Here is a 17376-nt window from a genome sequence, read left to right on the forward strand (position 1 = left end):
AATCTTGAAAAAAAAAAAAAAAAAAAAAGAAAAGAAAAAGAAAAAAATTAAAAACCTCGGTGAATGAGTCTTAAAAGATTCAATGTGGGGAGGGCGGGGCAGGGGGAAAAGGTTGCTTGCTAAAACGCACATATTTAAGGTATGCAGGCAGAGATTATATTAAATTAGGAAAAATAACTCTGATATACATGGTATTTCCACCTCAGAAAGCCTTTATAATTAGGGGAGAACAATCATGTGTAGTCCCCAGAGGCTGTCTGACTACCTGGTAAGATTACAGAAAATTTTTCTTTTCCATTTTGGGAAAGTACAGGGAGAGGGAGGTGAAGACTAAATCTGAGTTAACGCGTCTACGGTTTCAGGCCACTCATGTTGACCTGAATGAAATATCGTTTCTGTTCTTTGCTTTAAAATGTTTTTACAGCTAAAAACATAAAAATCAGAGATGGCTATGCAGGTTTCTGTTAAAATAAATATGTTACTATTTTTAAAGGAAAACACAGAGGCTATATATGCTTACTTGTTACATGGTTGTATGTAAGGGCCTCTGGTTTCAGGGACAAAAAATGGCAGAAGTATGTTCCGTATTCCACCCAAGCTTGAGCTTGACCTGTTAGAGTTGAGGAAGTTCACCCCTAATTAACTTCAAATGATCAACTTCAGTTAGTTTTGATAAATAATGCTGTGTAATAAAATCACCACTGAGTCATCTGGCAGTGCTGCAAAATGGATCATTTAAATCATGGAGCTATCCTTTTTAAATGTAGCTACAAAAATATCACAAAGTCAATCACAGGCTGGGATAATGTTTCAATCAGCTCTGAAAGATGAGGATCATTCTGTATAAAATATAAAAGATCATTCAAATTCATTAGAAAAATTGACCCCAGTAAATAAATGGGCAAAGTATACTAACCACAATTTACATATAAGAGGAAAAACAAATTAGCAAATGTTTCAAAAATATACTTGTCCTCTTAGAAAGGTATAACCTTCCAAGACTGAACAAGGAAGAAATAGAAAATATGAACAGACCAATCACAAGTAATGAAATTGAAACTGTGATTAAAAATCTCCCAACAAACAGAAGTCCAGGACCAGATGGCTTCACAGGTGAATTCTATCAAACATTTAGGAAGAACTAACACCCATCCTTCTCAAACTCCTCCAAAAAATTGCAGGGGAAGGAACACTCCCAAACTCATTCTATGAGGCCACCATCACCCTGATACCAAAACCAGACAAAGATACTACAAAAAAAAGAAAATTACAGACCAATATCACTGATGAACACAGATGTAGAGAACAAATGTATGGACACCAAGGGGGGAAAGACACAGGGTAGTGGGGATGGTAGTGTGATGAACTGGGTGATTGGGATTGACATGTATACACTGATGTGTATTAAATTGATGACTAATAAGAACCTGCTGTCTAAAAAAGTAAATAAAATTCAAAAAAATATGTAAACTAGAGTAAAAAATATATATATATACATATATATATATATACACCTGTCCTCATTTGTAATCAAAGAAATACACGTTAAAACAACCCCACAATGTGATTTTTACACCTGCCTGGGGAGCATCTTTTTAAAGTAATAACAACATCCAAGGTTATCAAGGTTAAGTTGAGGCTGGTTCCCCTTCTTCTTTGCTAGAAGGATTATATACTCTTGCAACGCCTTCAGAGAGCGATATGACTGGGCCTACAAAGAGCCATAAAGATGTCCATTTTTCTTCCCTTGAAACTGATCAATAAAAGACTAAAGGTAGAGGTGTGGCAGCGTCAACTGTCACAGAGTGACTGAGCACCTGTCAGGGAGGGTGCCCTGAGCCGACTGAATCCTAGCTCAGGCCCTTACTGTGTCTGCCGCCAACACTCAACGCCTCAGATGCCAAGTCTGTGGAATAAGATGAATAACACCTGTATTCTGGGGCTTCTGTAAGCCTAAAGTGAGATCATATATACTTTAAAGTGTATATTTTCTTCGTATGAAGTCTATAGACATCATGAGTATTTATACAATAATATATTAAATAAACTCTAAAATAATATGCTTACTCTTATTGAAATTCTTCATGTGAATGTAGTGTTCAGAAATCAAACAGTTGTATAAGGGTTGGGGGATTGTGGTTATTAAACATGATTTTAATGTTATCACACTTCTATTTATAAAATAAACTGTGTACCAAGATCAGGGCACACAAGAATGATTCCATACTTTAGCATATACTTAGCATATTAAATCAACCAAATGTACTTTGTGGAGAAGAGAAAAGACTAAATCACTTTCCTAACCAATCATTTACATCTACTTAGTTCAAAATATTTCCACTTTAAGAGAGTCTCTGTATTTCTATCAAACTGGCACTTTAGAGGTTGACTCATTCTGGCATAGATACATACAGACTATTCAGAAGAAGCAAAGAGAAAATCTTAAGAGTTACTCTCACTAAATATGGAGGCATAACAAAGCTTTTGGAGCTATACATTATTTGGAGCTATTAGACAGTACCTTCTTGGTGTAATTAGCCTTTTAGAAGTTTTACTAACAACCAAAAGCACGAGAATATGATACCATACGCTTTTTAGCAAATAAATATTCTGAGAATATTACTAGTCAATTAACCAACCCCCCTGGATTTCAGCCTCTTGATCTGTAAAAAGGAGCTCATCATATCCATACCTCAGGATTAAATGGGAAATAAATAAGAAAACATACATAAAGCATGTAGCTCAATGCCTGGTACTGAGAATACAACTTTTCCTTTTCTTCCCCAATCCCACCTACTCATTTTTTCTGAGAAAGGATAACATGCTCTATCTAACTCTTTCGATGTGAGAAGAATAAATGAAATAATATGCAAAAACGTGCTCTGAAAAATAAAGAAGCACTCTAAAAACACAGAGTATTATTACTAAAAAAATATGTCTCTAGGACTAGGGAAAATACACACGTGTCTAAAACGTTTTGAACTACAGCAAGGTTTTTAATAATCACTGAAACAAGGTGATAGCTTGAGAGTCAAACAGTTCTCTCTGAAAATCTTTAATTGGCATCGATAAAAAGCTGTGTGTATATTAATCTAGGCATTCCCTCTCATTCTCTTTCTTTTTCTTGTTTTCAACGCATTATTTTACTTTTGGTTTCATTTTGTCCACATCTCGTTTCTCTGGTTTATTACATCAATTTCAGTTAGCTTTATCCCTGCTGCCTCTCTCATTTCCTCTGATTTAAGAGAAAGATAAATAAGAAAGCAGTGCAGTGACAAGACGGACTGAAGCTTGAGGCAAAAGGAAATGTCAGTCATACCGTTTTTATTGAAAATTTTTATTGTTTGTTCATCTTGTATTTTTTGTGCTGATGTTGATTTTAATATTGCATTGAAATATGCATCTTGATCACTGAGTTTTTTGGCACCTCCTGAAATTTTGTGCCCAAGGCACATGCCTCATTCACCTCACCCTCGTCCCAGGGCTGCAAAAAAGGCAGGTGGAGGTCAGAAAGCTAAAAGTAGTCCTAATAGAGCAGACACAGCAGCAAAGCGCGTAGGCACATGGAAACCTAACTAACTTGATTCTTTTACTCATAGGAAGAAACCTGCATGTGGACCATCCCACTTTCTGTCTTGCCAAAGACGGGAAAAAAGAGGGAAAGAGAAGAAAGCCATCTGAAATTTTTACAAACCCACATCCCTTTCTGGAGAAATGACTCTGACATCCTGGATTCAGTCTCTTGGCTGAATGTCACCCAAGAGCAAAACGGATTGTTAGGACAGATGAAGAGGCAGAAAAGCATCTCTGCACCATGGATAGTAGGGTTTCCAAACTCTGATTTGCAGGAAGAGGATAAGAACAATTTAGGGAAAACGTGTTGAAATGTGAACAGATAGTACAAGTTGTAAAGAAGGGAAAGCCCTGGAAGAAAGTGTCTGGGTAAAACTGCCTCCTTTTGATTATGAGGCCAGCACGTTTACATTTTTCTCCTTCCGAGGGCACAGCGAGTCACTGGGTTCTATCTGGGGCAGGCTGGCCTAGCCTGGGATCTTTCAGGGAGCCAGCCTTCCATTCCATACTTTGAGATAAGGCCCCAAGCGCCAAGAGGAAACATCTAAAGTGAGAGGCGGGGTAGAATATGCTTTGTAGACAAAATATTGATACATGCAATTGTGTAAAAGACACTGTTACCACTGACCTAAGGCACAGTGGATGTTGAATGGCTCGTAACATGTATTTTCTTTGAACACTTAAGCCCAGCTGCATTCAGAGCCATTTGGGGCAGAGGTTAGAAGAGGAATGAATGGCAACAAATCATCACATTTTAACAACTTGCCACCTTCTTCCAGGCTCAACCACAGGAATCTCAGCTCCAGGGGGGAAGGGGAAGGGGCAGGGAGGAAGGAGGAGAAAGAAAACTTGAAATGTGTTCTTGCTAAGAGAGTGAAGAATTAACTTTCCAAATGAAGCCACTTGGCATTAGTGACCACAGCTTTGGATAAACCAGCTAAACCTGTTTGATTGATGGCTTGCATTAATTCACAGGTGAACCAAACTTAGTCAGATCCTGACTCTGCTATTTACCAGCACTGTTACAGAATGGCTCTGTGGCTCAGTTTTCTCCCCTGTAAAGTGGGTACAGCCATAGTCACTACCCTGTAGCGTGGTCGTGAAGGTGAAATGAGTCAGTACATGTCAAGTGCTTAGCACAGTTGCCAGGTAATTAGACTCACTGCTTTGGTGAACAGCAGCTGAGCTGTAATTTTCATACATTTATAAGTAGTTCACACAAATCTTCAAATGCTCACTAACCCCAGCCCTATCCATCAAAAAATGCCATTTTCTTTCTAACAATACACCTCCCTACCTCATTTCAACATTTTTCATGCCACTGGGCTGAGAACATGAGGTACTCTAAGTAGCAAATATGAAATCCAAGCAAAAAAGAGAAAGACTACATTCACTTCTTGTTAGACCCCAGTCTCATTTCCTCAAGACCTAGCCAGGTGAGAGGTGTAGGTTAGATTGGTTATTCTGGACCGGGAGTGGCGGGTGTGTCCCAGTGTCTATGCTATATAAAACTCAGGACGCATTACTGTTCTGAGGTTGTTGAATGTCTGGTGCTAATAAACGTCACACACTGTAGCTTCTGAGGAGAAAAAAAAGTCCCAGTCCATGACCTGCACTGATAATCAAGGCCAGCTGCCCGGGCCAGTGTCCACTGAGTCAGGCAAGGGTGGAGGTGGGGCAAGAGGAGAAACAGGGGCACCCATCACCACCAGGGGGAAATCCCCTGTCCTGCCACTGTCTTTATGAAAAGGGACTTCCTCTTACTCAGGGAACATCCTCCAGCTGGAAGGCCACGTACTGTGGAAAGGCCTGGCTCCCACTTGTCTTTGGCCCTGTTGGCTGCACTGCATGCACCCTGGTTCTTGTTAGGCACCCACTAGTCCCTCTGCCACGAAGAGATGTGTTTGCCAAGCAAAGCGGAGATGCAATTTGAATTCCAGGGTGAAATACTGATTAGAGTTCACAGTGTCTACTGCTGATTTTAAAGTGACAGGTGTGGTAGCAAGAGCCCAAGGTCAGACTCACAAGATCCCTATTCTCTCCATGTGGCCTTGGCCTAAGCACTTAACCTCTCTGGGCTTCAGTTTCTCCATCCGTGAATGGAGATAATAAGGAGTTGTAAGCAACTAGCAAGAATGCTGTTGGCTCTAAAGCCCTACAAAGATGGAAAGTATTATATTGTGATTCCTGTCACAGCTCCAGGGTTGAGGGAAGATCACTCAACAGAGTTCTTGTTTGGTCCAGTCTGGCACCTCGAAGCCAGACTCAGCTGGCTGGTGACAGACCAGCAGCTTTCTGAGCCCTATTCTAGTGTTGCATCATCCTGGGAGGAACAGGGTGAGGCTGAGCCAGCAGAATTCAAAAACAGCTTCCAGACTTTTACTGCCAGAGAGGACTTAAGAGTTGTGTGTAGGGTTTTAGATAGACAAGTTGGTACATGACTTTGACCTTTAGCAAGCTACAGAGTTACCACAAAATACAAAAAGGGGCAGATTTGTGAGTGTAGGGGCATAGCCATGAGAGAAACAGAGAGAGAAGGAGAGATTCCAGGGGCTCCCCTGGTGGCGCACTGGTTAAGAATCCACCTGCCAATGCAGGGGACACGGGTTCGAGCCCTGGTCCGGGAAGATCCCACATGCCGCGGAGCAACTAAGCCCGTGACCCACAACTACTGAGCCTGCATGCCTAGAGCCCGTGCTCCGCAACAAGAGAAACCACCGCAGTGAGAAGCCCGCGCACACAATGAAGAGCAGCCCCCGCTCGCCGCAACTAGAGAAAGCCCGCACGCAGCAACAAAGATCCAACGCAGCCCAAAATAAATAAATTTATTTAAAAGAAAGAAACAGAGATTCCAAAACTGCCACTAGCAAATAACAATGTCAAAATGCCCAAGCATCTGACCTCTGAGGTGGATTTCTTTCTGTCCTTGTAGTGGACAGCTAACATTCATGAAACTCAGTGACCACCACAGGTCACCCTGATCGACACTTCCGGCTGAATAGCACATACAGGTAGTGAGCGTCTTTTAATGGGGCCTCCCTGATGGGTCTGCATTTTTAATTATTGCTAAAATAAAATGGGTACTAATTTAACTGCTGTAGTTGCTTTACCTAAATCCTTATTTTACATTTTGAACTTTCCTCTTGATGCAGTTTAAATGGGAATGAATCGAGTAAATGACCATTAATACTTTTAAATGTTCATAATACTCGCTGGGAAGTGGACAGTACCTCTCTGTCATGGGCAGCTCTTTGTTGGCACACAACTCCTCGAATAAGTGGAAATGAGTGGACGAGAAATAATGCGGCAGCTCCTCTTGGCCTACCATGGTGCCTTAGAAATCTGACTGACTACATCCACGCGCAGATGGCTGGGCCTCCCCGAGGCACCGATGGGTGGTGCGTCCTCCCGACAGGGCGCCCGGCCTCCACCGCGTTCCCAGGAGAAGCGCAGCTACGCTGCTCCCGCGCCGCGGACGCTTAGGTACCGCAGAGCCTCCTCCCGCTGCTGGTTCCTGCGCCTGGGGAGCGAGGAAGGGCCTCCTTTCGGCTCCGCGAGCCCCCAGGACACCGAGCGGAGGCAGGGGCCGGAATGTGGGCCCGCGGGCCGGGAAGCGACGGAAGCCCTCACCCCGGGCCTTTCCTGGCTACTCCCAGCGCCCGGCCATCTGCGAGCCCGCCGCCGGGAGGCCTGGGCAATGGGCGCAGCCAGCGCGGGGCTGGGCATCCCCGGCGTCGCGCCGAAACCCCAGTTCTCAGCTTCGGCGGCGCGATGAGGGTATGCGCGGTGAATGGCAGCAGCCCATGTACTCACCCCAACCTCCAAGCCCGGGGAGCGCGCGTTGAGCCACGGGGCAGCGGCCCCTAGCAGCCCGACGCCCCTTCGCCACCGCACGCGGCTCCTTAGGGGTACAGGGAGGAGCCCTCGGGGAAGAAGGGGGCTCGCAGAGCGGAAGGACTCCGACGCTTGGGGCACAGTGTGGCCGGGACTGCCGTGAGGAGCGACCGAATCACTAGGACTGCTCTCTTACGCGCAGCGGGGCCGAGCCCTTCCGCGGCCCGCAGGCCTCGCCCGGGGCCGGGGCCCCCACAGGTGCCTTCGGGTCAGATCCGAAGCGGCCCCACCCGTTCGTCAAATCCCTCACACTATTGCTTCAGTAGCGTAAGGTCGGGGGTGGGGATAGACCAGGTGCCCTGGTGGCAGGGAGACAAATAGTGCGCACGAGGCGGGCGGGGATGCAGGCTAGCGAAGGGCCGTCGGCTCGAATCCCTCCGAGGGTGATTTTAACACGCCGACAAGCGCAGCGTACGGTTTCCATGTTGGGCGGAGGATACAAAGAACGACTTTGCGCCGAGGAAGTCGCCTGACACCAAAACCCAGCAACCCCGACTTAGTGGGCCCTGAGTGGCAGGAGGCTGGATTTTTGGTTGAGTTGCAATTAATGGGAGATAATTATGACCGGGCCTCTCAGCTTGTTAATATTTATAGCCTGGAGCGACAAGACCTTCGCTCCCTGGAGGCGGGTTTTTCAGGCCCAGGCGCGGAGCCCGGATGTCTCCGGAGCCAGGGGCTTCCCCAGTGACCTGGGAGGAAAAAGTGTGGTGGGTAAAATGGAGACCGTGCGCCTTCTGCGTTTCTCCTAATTATATGAACGGTGGAAGTCGGGCCTGGGTGTGGACGCGCCCCGCAGGAACCGCTGTCCGTGCGTCCCGAAGCCTGCCGGGCCGAGCACCTCGCAGGGCCTCCCGCCGGGCCCTCGGCCCGGCCCCGGGCAGCGAGCGTTTCCGGAGCCCCGTTGTTGTCACTATTAATTACCCAAACATTGCCTTCTGTTTCTAGCTCCCGGGACAGCCGGGGTGTTAGGGAAGTGTTCCAATAAGTAGGCTAGGACTCGGGGGTAAATGTCTTTTAAGCTCCCTCCCTCCCCTTGGAGAGCCTTGTGGGGCGAGGGCCAGGAGGAGTAAACGCGGCCTGGCTTTGGGACGGTTCTGCTAAAACGCCCACGTCGGGCCTCTGTCTCCATCTGTGGGGCGCCGCGCTGCGGTTCCTCCCCCGGGCGGGGTCCCAGGGCGTCGGCGGAGCGAGGGGGGCTCTGTGAGCCCCGCGTCGCGCCCCGGGCCTGGGGGACGCGCCGGAATGGCTGGGAAGGAGGGGCTGCGCGGGCCGATCTCGCATGGGCCTCCACCCGGGGCGTCCGGCCAGGCCACCAAGCAACGCTTACGAAGCGTTTGCAACGCGTCCTTCGCGCCGCGTCCGCTTTCAGCTTTCCCCGCTAGGCTGACGCGGGCGGGGAAGATGCGAGTCCCCCGGGCCCGGGGGGTGGGGGCGGAGTCCGCGCGCGGATTCTCAGGTAATAAACGTCTGGTTCCGCAGGGGAGCCGCCGCGGTTCCCATGGCAACGCAGGGGCTCGCAACAGCCCGCCAGTCCGGGCTGCGGGCGGCTGCGCTGCGTAAGGAGCTCTTCTCTTGGGCCGCCGCGGCGGGCGGCCTCTTGCTCATCTTCGTCTCGGTCTCCGTCGGCTCTGGGCCTCTCCACCAGCCTCTGCACCAGAACTGTTAACTGAAAAAAGGAATCTTGCGTCGCAAGGGGTGCTCCCGATGGAGCTGCGCGCCACAAAGGAGGGTACCTGCTACACCCTACGGGTACCAAAGCAGTCCTCGCCTCCGGCACCCAGGCCCAGATGTGGCGACACCAGACATTGCTTCACAGTTGTGTTCGGCCCGTCCGATTGGCTTCGAGGGCTGGTTAGCATCGACCCCCCCAAAATGAGGAAGACTCACAGCGTATTAAAAGGATGATGAACAGGATTTTATTATAATGATAATGGGTTATAGCATAAAGGCATATTTATCAGAGACACGGATGGCTCGTAAACAAGTTTTCTTTACACACAATCTCTCTATATATACACACACACCTGAGAAGAAAACGTTTTGGCAGGCACGAAATGAATTTTTCTCTTTACCTACATAAAGAACGTGTGGAAGTCTTGGGTGGTGGAGTTAAAACAGGACGGAACAGTGGCACTAGATAGTTTACAATGACGAATCTGCTACATCGAAAATAGAAGCTATACTGTTTATCCAGTCCGTTGCGATTTGTATGTGTACAACCTTTTTTAACGTGTTAGTCCAGTTAAAAAAAAATAATGGTAATGATGATAATCTTCAGTTTTATCATGGGAAAGTAAATCTGATACGAGGGCATCTATTCGATGCTAATGTCCAGTAAATAAAAACACTTGCTTTTTATGGTTAATTTACACTTACTGCTTGACATAGATAATGCAGACGTTTTCATTTTCAGTTTCTTGACCTTCCAGTAGGGTCTTGGGTGACTGCCATATATATTTTCCATTCCCCACTCCCTCTCATCCTGCTTTTTTCCTATTTTTTAAAATAAGCTTAAATTTTTTAGAATAGTTTTAGGCTCGTAGAAAAGTGGGACAGTTTTCCTATACCCAGCCCCAGTTTCCCCTATTGTTAACACCTTGCATTAGTGAGGTACATTTGTCACAACTAATGAACAAATACTAATACATTATTATTAACTAAACTACATACTTCATTTGGATTTCATTCATTTTTAAATTTTCCTTTTTCTGTTCTTAGATCCCATCCAGGATATCACCCTCATATCTCCTTAGGCAGTGACAGGTTCTCAGACTTTCCTCGTCTTTGATGACGTTGAGAGTTTGAGGATCTGTTTAAACTGTGGTATACTGTAATTTACATACAGTGAAATGCAGAGACCCCAAGTTATAGTTTTATGAGTTTTGACAATTGCATATACCTAATATAATCCACTTTTGCATAGAAAACATCTAATCTTACATTTGAAATGTCACACAAATATCATCTTTGTATTTGTATAGTTTCTCCCACATATATACACAATTTACTAAATATTTCCCCAAATCTTTCAATTCCAACTTAATATTTAAAAATTTTCAGTTCCAAAGGATATTAAAGTTATTTACCTGTTGTTATCTTAATGACCTGTTGATCAGTTAGTTCAATAATCTTAATTTAAGCTACCGGTTGTTCTTTATTCTAGAACATTTTCTCCTCTGTGGAGAGTGGTCTAGCATGCTCCTTAAGAAACTAGATAAACGGGGGTGGGGGGGGAATGAGTCAATCTGAGGACACTTACTGTGGTGGCCTAGCAATTTTAAAAAACAGATTCTTCATTTTTAAGTTCTTAATATTGAAGTGATAATTAATGCACTCATTCATGCACAGCTCTTCGGGGAATTGTTTTTAAGTACATTTAAGCCATTTTATCATAGCTCACTGATTCTCCTAATTGTTAAAAAAAAAAAAAAAGGTGTTTCACATTTAAGTCCTTGAGAATTTGGCACATGGTATAACCCCCAAATGTGTATATTTTAAGTGATGTTAACAAACTTAGAACTGGTAAAGGAAATAAAGGTCTTATACCCTTGTGAGCATGGACCCTATAACCCAGAACATGTAACAGGCGAGTTAACAGGTGCGTGAAGCACTGTTACAAGCATACCTCGTTTTCATGCGCCTTGTACTTGCGCCTTGTACTTGCGCCTTGCTTTATCGTACTCCACAGACACCACTGCATTTTTTTTTACAAATCGACGGTTTGTGGCAACCCCGCATCAAACGAGTCTATCCGTGCCACTTTTCCAAAAGCATTTGCTCACTTCATGTCTCTGTGTCATATGTTGGTAATTCTCACAATATTTCAAGCTTTTTCATTATTATATTTGTTATGGTGATATGTGATCAGTGATCTTTGATGTTACTACTACTACTTGCTGAAGGCTCAGATGATGGTTAGCATTTTTTAGCAATAAAGTACTTTTTAACTAAGGTGTGTACATTTTTTTAGACATGCTATTGCACACTTAATAGACTACAGTGTAGTGTAAACATAACTTTTATATGCACTGGGAAAACAAAAATTTGAGTGATTCACTTGATTGCGTTATTTGCTTTATTACAGTGGTCCGGGACTGAACCTGCAATATCTCTGAGGTATGCCTGTAATAGAATCTAATTTCCTCTCATTTCTGTGGTATTTCATGCTAGCAGGCTCAATGGATCATATTTTTATGGCTGGTAATACAGAGGAATGGACATCAGAGAGAAAATGTAAAATTTATGGCTGTGTTTCTCCTCTTTGCTATTCACTATTCATGCATGACTATTTTTAAGAAGCCCAGTGGGGTTGGAGCCCTGACCACATTTAGTTGAAGCTGGTCATGTCAGAGGATGCTTCTGTCGGTAATTCCAGGAGCTGCCTTTCAGAAGAAATTGTTCGTCATTATAGCTTTTAGAGTCAGGCCATTTTGTGCCAACACAATTCTGGCCCATGTTATCTTTCCCAGTCCACAAGTAAAAACCAAGCCAACTAGGGTAGAAGACTGTTCAAAAGGTGTGGGTAGCAGCAAGCAGATGATTTTCATTCTTTTACCATGACCAAAGAGGATTCAAAGATCTGTATAATTAGCACAAATATATTTTCCACCCATTCTAAAAAAAATAAATCTCAGTTCCTACCCAAACCAAGTAATATGAACAAATATCTCCCAGAAAGATAATTCTGTGCAGGAAGAGAATGAATTTTTTTGAGGAGTAATGCCTTTTTAATGAAGTCTACCTTTACTTACAGCTAAGAAAAGACATAATGTTGAACAAGTTAGCATGTGTGATATTTGATTATTTGCCTGAATTTGGGTAAGCTGTGACTATCAGAAAGGATGTCAGAAACAGTCTGTGTTTTTCTACATGCTTACAAATTGTATTTCAGCAGCTGTCACTCATGGCTGAGAGTTTGGCTGAGTAGAACCACAGAGTCCTGTGTGCACTGGGTCAGGCAGCAGTGACTAACAAAAGTGGCCTCTGAAATTAGACAGATGGGTCCATATCTGGTGCCACCACTGACTTGCAGGTGACCTTAAGCATGTCACTTAACTCTGTGTCCTCAACTATAAAATGGGGATATTAATACCAGCTTTATAAAATTGTTGTGAGGATTAAATGACATATGCACATAACACTCAGAATAGGAAGCACATAGGAAACATTTAGTAAGTGATAAATATTATTATTATTGTTTTTATTGTCATTAATTTTTGAATAGCTGCTGTAGCCAGGTACAGGTAGTGTATTATATGCTGGTTTTCAGTAATGTAGAGATCAGATGTGTTACTTCATGAAGACTAAAAACCGAATCCCTAGGTTTGAGCCTGTTTGACCTGTCCATTGTTCTTTAACAAGCTCTTTTTTCTGGCCTATAATATTCATAACATTGTCCTAAATGCCGTTGATTTTGCTGTGTTCTTTATTATCACAAAAGAGATATAAACGAAAAGGAAATGTAACTCCTGGCGAGCCTACCCCAAGCCCCAAGTGGATAAGCTGTGTGATCACACACTGATCCTGACAAGATTCCCCCAGGAACGCTGAAGACAGGACCACTTGAAAGTCTCCTCCACTTACTCAACAGACTTTAATGAGTAATGACCAAGCATCAGGCTCTGTTCAGAGCTGGCTATTCGCAAATAAGACACAGTCCCCACCCTCGAGAAGCTTACAGTGCACTGGGGCAAGATACAAAAGTAAACATGCCATTAGGGGACAGGATGAGTGCTGATAGAGGAGGGCACAAGAGGCAGAGCGAACTTACCGGAGCCCAGACTGAGGGGTGCAGGGAGGCAAGAAAAACCTCCCAGAGAAGATGCCTAATGTGGGTATTGAGGAAAAATGTGGCATTGATCCAGGTGAGTAATAAGGAGAGCTGAGCTGAGAAGGACGGAGAGAAGGGAGGCTCCAGAGGAAGAAGAGACAAAGCCTGGCCAGCAATTGGATGTGGGGAGTAAGGGAGAGATGAGGGGGAAGAAAGCCCCCAGGTTTCCGTTTGGGGGACTGGATGGATGGTAGAGCCACTGACCGAGGGGGAACCCTGGAGTAAGAGCAGGTTTGCAGAGGAAGATGTCTTGTCTGATCTCAGATACAAGAGTTTGAGGTGTCTAGGGGACATGAACTTGGAGATGTCCAGTCTACAGATGGATACTTGGGTGATACCCAACTTGGAAGCATGATGAAGGCGTGATTTCTAGGTTTTCTAGGGTGTCCTATATGATCATTCCTATAATCTTAACCCTTTTAGGTCAGGAAAATTTCCTGTGAAAAATAGACTTTTAACGGTGGGAAAATAGCATTCACTCTGTGGAACGTCATTTTATAACTAAACTGAACACGGATTCCAATACTTAAATAAAGTATGTGCAGAATTAGTTACCTCATTTAGCTTAAGATGTTTAACTATTATAAAATTTCTCAAGGAGTTTTAAGAATTGTGAAAATGGATTATAGTAAATACATTTCACTCCTGCCAATTTCTTTGCTTATTCTTCTGGGCACACGAAGAGCCAAAGTATGAAGTTTAATACCTGTGAACAAAGAAATCACTCTTACTGACTCAGATGGCCTGACTGGGGTGGGTGTTGATGGAGAGAGAAACCCATAGCCTAGAGAGAGATGGTCTGACACGGCAGGTGAGAGCGTGGGCAACAGAGTGAGGGGGGAATCTGAATCCTGGCAGGCTTTACTACTTGCTAGCTGTATGCCCTTGGGCAAGGTTACACCTCCAAGCCTCAGTTTCCTCCTCTAAAAAGTGGATACCACACTAGTACTTTTCCTACTTATTATGAAGATTTAACTAGGTAATCCATGTCATAGCCTTAGCGCAGTACCTGCAGCATAGTACATCTCAATAAATTTAACTATTACGGATGACCCACTTAACTATCTCGGGGTCATGTTTTATTTAGAGTAAGTTGGTACCTCTTGGGTTATTTACTTCTCAAAGTCTGGTTTCTTCCAACAAGCCATCCCAGGAATTGCTATTTATTGTCCATAGAATTATTTCTGCATTTAGTTATTTATTTTAATACATTTGTTTAATTTTGGCTGCATTGGGTCTTCGTTGCTGCACGTGGGCTTTCTCTAGTTGCATCGAGTGGGGGCTACTCTTCGTTGTGGTGCGCTGGCTTCTCATTGTGGTGGCTTCTCTTGTTGCAGAGCACAGGCTCTAGGCACACGGGCTTCAGTAATTGTGGCTGGCGGGCTCTAGAGCTCAGGCTCAGTAGTTGTGGCGCACGGGCTCAGTTGCTCCGTGGCATGTGGGATCATCCTGGACCAGGGATCAAACCCGTGTCCCCTGCGTTGGCAGGTGGATTCTTAACCACTGCACCACCAGGGAAGTCCCTATGCCTGCATTTAGAATAAGTGATACTAGAAGGAATGGCCTTACCGATTTCAGAGGCTATAGTTTTACAATAACAAAAACAAATATAAAGTTTTAGGTGTCATTTCTTAGGTAAAATTGAGACCTTACCCCATGCTTCTCCTGAGCTGTCATGGCAGCAGCAACAAAAGGCTTTTTTCCTCCCAGATGAAGGCCATGCTTTCTGACTTTCAGTTTGGTTGACTTTTCCATCTGCTCTCCCAATGTTTCTGAAAAAGGCCTGAAGGGTGAACTCTGCGGACTGGGAAGCGAGGCCAGCGCTTGTATCAGTGATTGGCGCAGCATCGTGAGCTTTGGTTAAACACAAGTATAAACGCTGCTTCTCTGAACTCTGACACTGATACACTAAAACTCCGCTTCGAAAGAAAGCACAATTAACAATTTTGTTAAAGTTGGCATTTGGCAACAATGACGTATGGCCCAAGTCCCTGCCTGCTCACGCCTAGGAGCAAAGACATCTGGGGACAAGGCCAGTGAGAGGCTGTGCCTTGCAGGAGGACCACTACTCTGCAAAGGAAGCCAGAGCCCTTCCAGTGTGGGCCAGGCTCAGGAGAGCACCCTGGGGGGCAGGGTCCAGGAGGAGTGTTCTCAAGCTCAAGCATTTTGTTCTCAAGCTCTTTGACAGCAACGCATCCTGCAGGGCCTGTGAGAGGCAGCAGACAAGCTTCCCCTTCTTCTCACACACGAGACTGTCACTATGGCTTCTGCAGTTCCCGACTTTTCTTGTGCGCTCAGTATACATATTTTTAGTTGCCTGGTTATTGTCCTTGAGTTAAAACAGAACCCCAGAGTTCAGAATCAAGGGGTGTGGGGTTAGGAAGTAAAGGGTCCCAGAACCTGGAATAACCTCTATGATTATTTTTGAGGCAGAAGAGTAAATATTTAACAAATAAATATTTGTTGAACACTGAATCACTGCCTAGACACGTCTGCATTTCCTAAGCATGATAATATATGAAGACTCATATATTATTCCATCTTTGACAGATTAAAGCAAAAGCCACATCAAATTAAGCAATTTCTCAATGATGGCAAAGAAGTCAGTTAGCTGAGCTGGAATTTCAGATCCCTTAATAATGAGCTACACACACACACGCACACACACACCTCCCAGTAGCAAGAATACCATTTATATGCAGATCAAAACTACAATGAGGTACCACCCCACACTGGTCAGGATGGCCATCATTAAAAAGTCCACAAATAACAAATGCTGGAGAGGGTGTGGAGAAAAGAGGACCCTCCTACACTGTTGGTGAGAATGTAAACTGGTGCAGCCACCATGGAAAACATTATGAAGGTTCCTCAAAAAACTAAAACTAGAGTTGCCATATGATTCTGCAATCCCACTCCTGGGCATATATCTGGAGAAAACTATAATTTGAAAAGATACGTGCACCCCTATGTTCACAGCAGCACTATTCACAATAGCCGAGACATGGAAACGACCTAAATGTCCATCGACAGACGAATGAATAAAGAAGATGTGGTACATATATACAGTGGAATACTACTCAGCCATAAAAAGAATGAAATAATGCCATTTGCAGCAACATGGATGCACCTAGAGATTATCATACTAAGTGAAGTAAGTCAGAAAGAGAAAGACAAATACCATATGATATCACTTATATGTGGAATCTAAACTATGATACAAATGAACTTATCTGTGAAACAAAAACAGACAAAGAACAGACTTGTGGTTACCAACGGAGGGGGGTGAGGGAGGGACGGACTGGGAGTATGGGATTAGTAGATGGAAACTATTATATATATAATGGATAAACAACAAGGTCCTACTGTATAGCACAGGGAACTATATTCAATATGCTGTGATAAACCATAATGGAAAAGAATATGTATATGTACAATTGAATCACTTTGCTGCAGAGCAGAAATTAACACACTGTAAATCAACTATACTTCAATAAAATAAATTTTAAAAAGTTAGGAAGAATACCATTTATAGAATCTTTCTTGACAAAAATGCAGAAACTAGGTGATGGGTGACATATATGTTAAATGTTCAATTGCTTTCTGGTTTTATATTAAGCAAAAATTGCAGAGCAAATTACCAGACTTCTGAGTTTTCACCTAAGTGCTTGCCTAGGATTATTTCTATTTCTCAGGAAACAGCTTGAAGTATATAAGCTACACAGCTACCTTTAAAAAACAACCATGTTCAGTATAATCCCAGCAATATCACATGACATACTTTCAATACTTGCTGTCACCTGGAATAAAATACAGAAAGAAGCACAAGCTTGTGTAAGAAGGGGGAGTGCTGCACAACTTTAATATTATTAGTCCATTGTGTACGGTAATTGTGTTTTCCAAACCAAAGCCTGGTATCTGATCTGGTAAATACACATGAGAGCAATAGGGCAAATATTTGAAACCAGAACAGTCTCGGAAAATTTGCATGATCTTTTTACTGTATTATTAAGTGTGAAGCAAGTATTTGGGGATAACTTGGAAAGGCCTGTACATTCTATTAATATTGACTTTAATTGTAC

The sequence above is a fragment of the Neophocaena asiaeorientalis genome, unplaced genomic scaffold, assembly GCF_003031525.2.
Source record: "Neophocaena asiaeorientalis asiaeorientalis breed wild unplaced genomic scaffold, Neophocaena_asiaeorientalis_V1.1 scaffold217, whole genome shotgun sequence".
Lineage (NCBI taxonomy): Eukaryota > Metazoa > Chordata > Mammalia > Artiodactyla > Phocoenidae > Neophocaena > Neophocaena asiaeorientalis.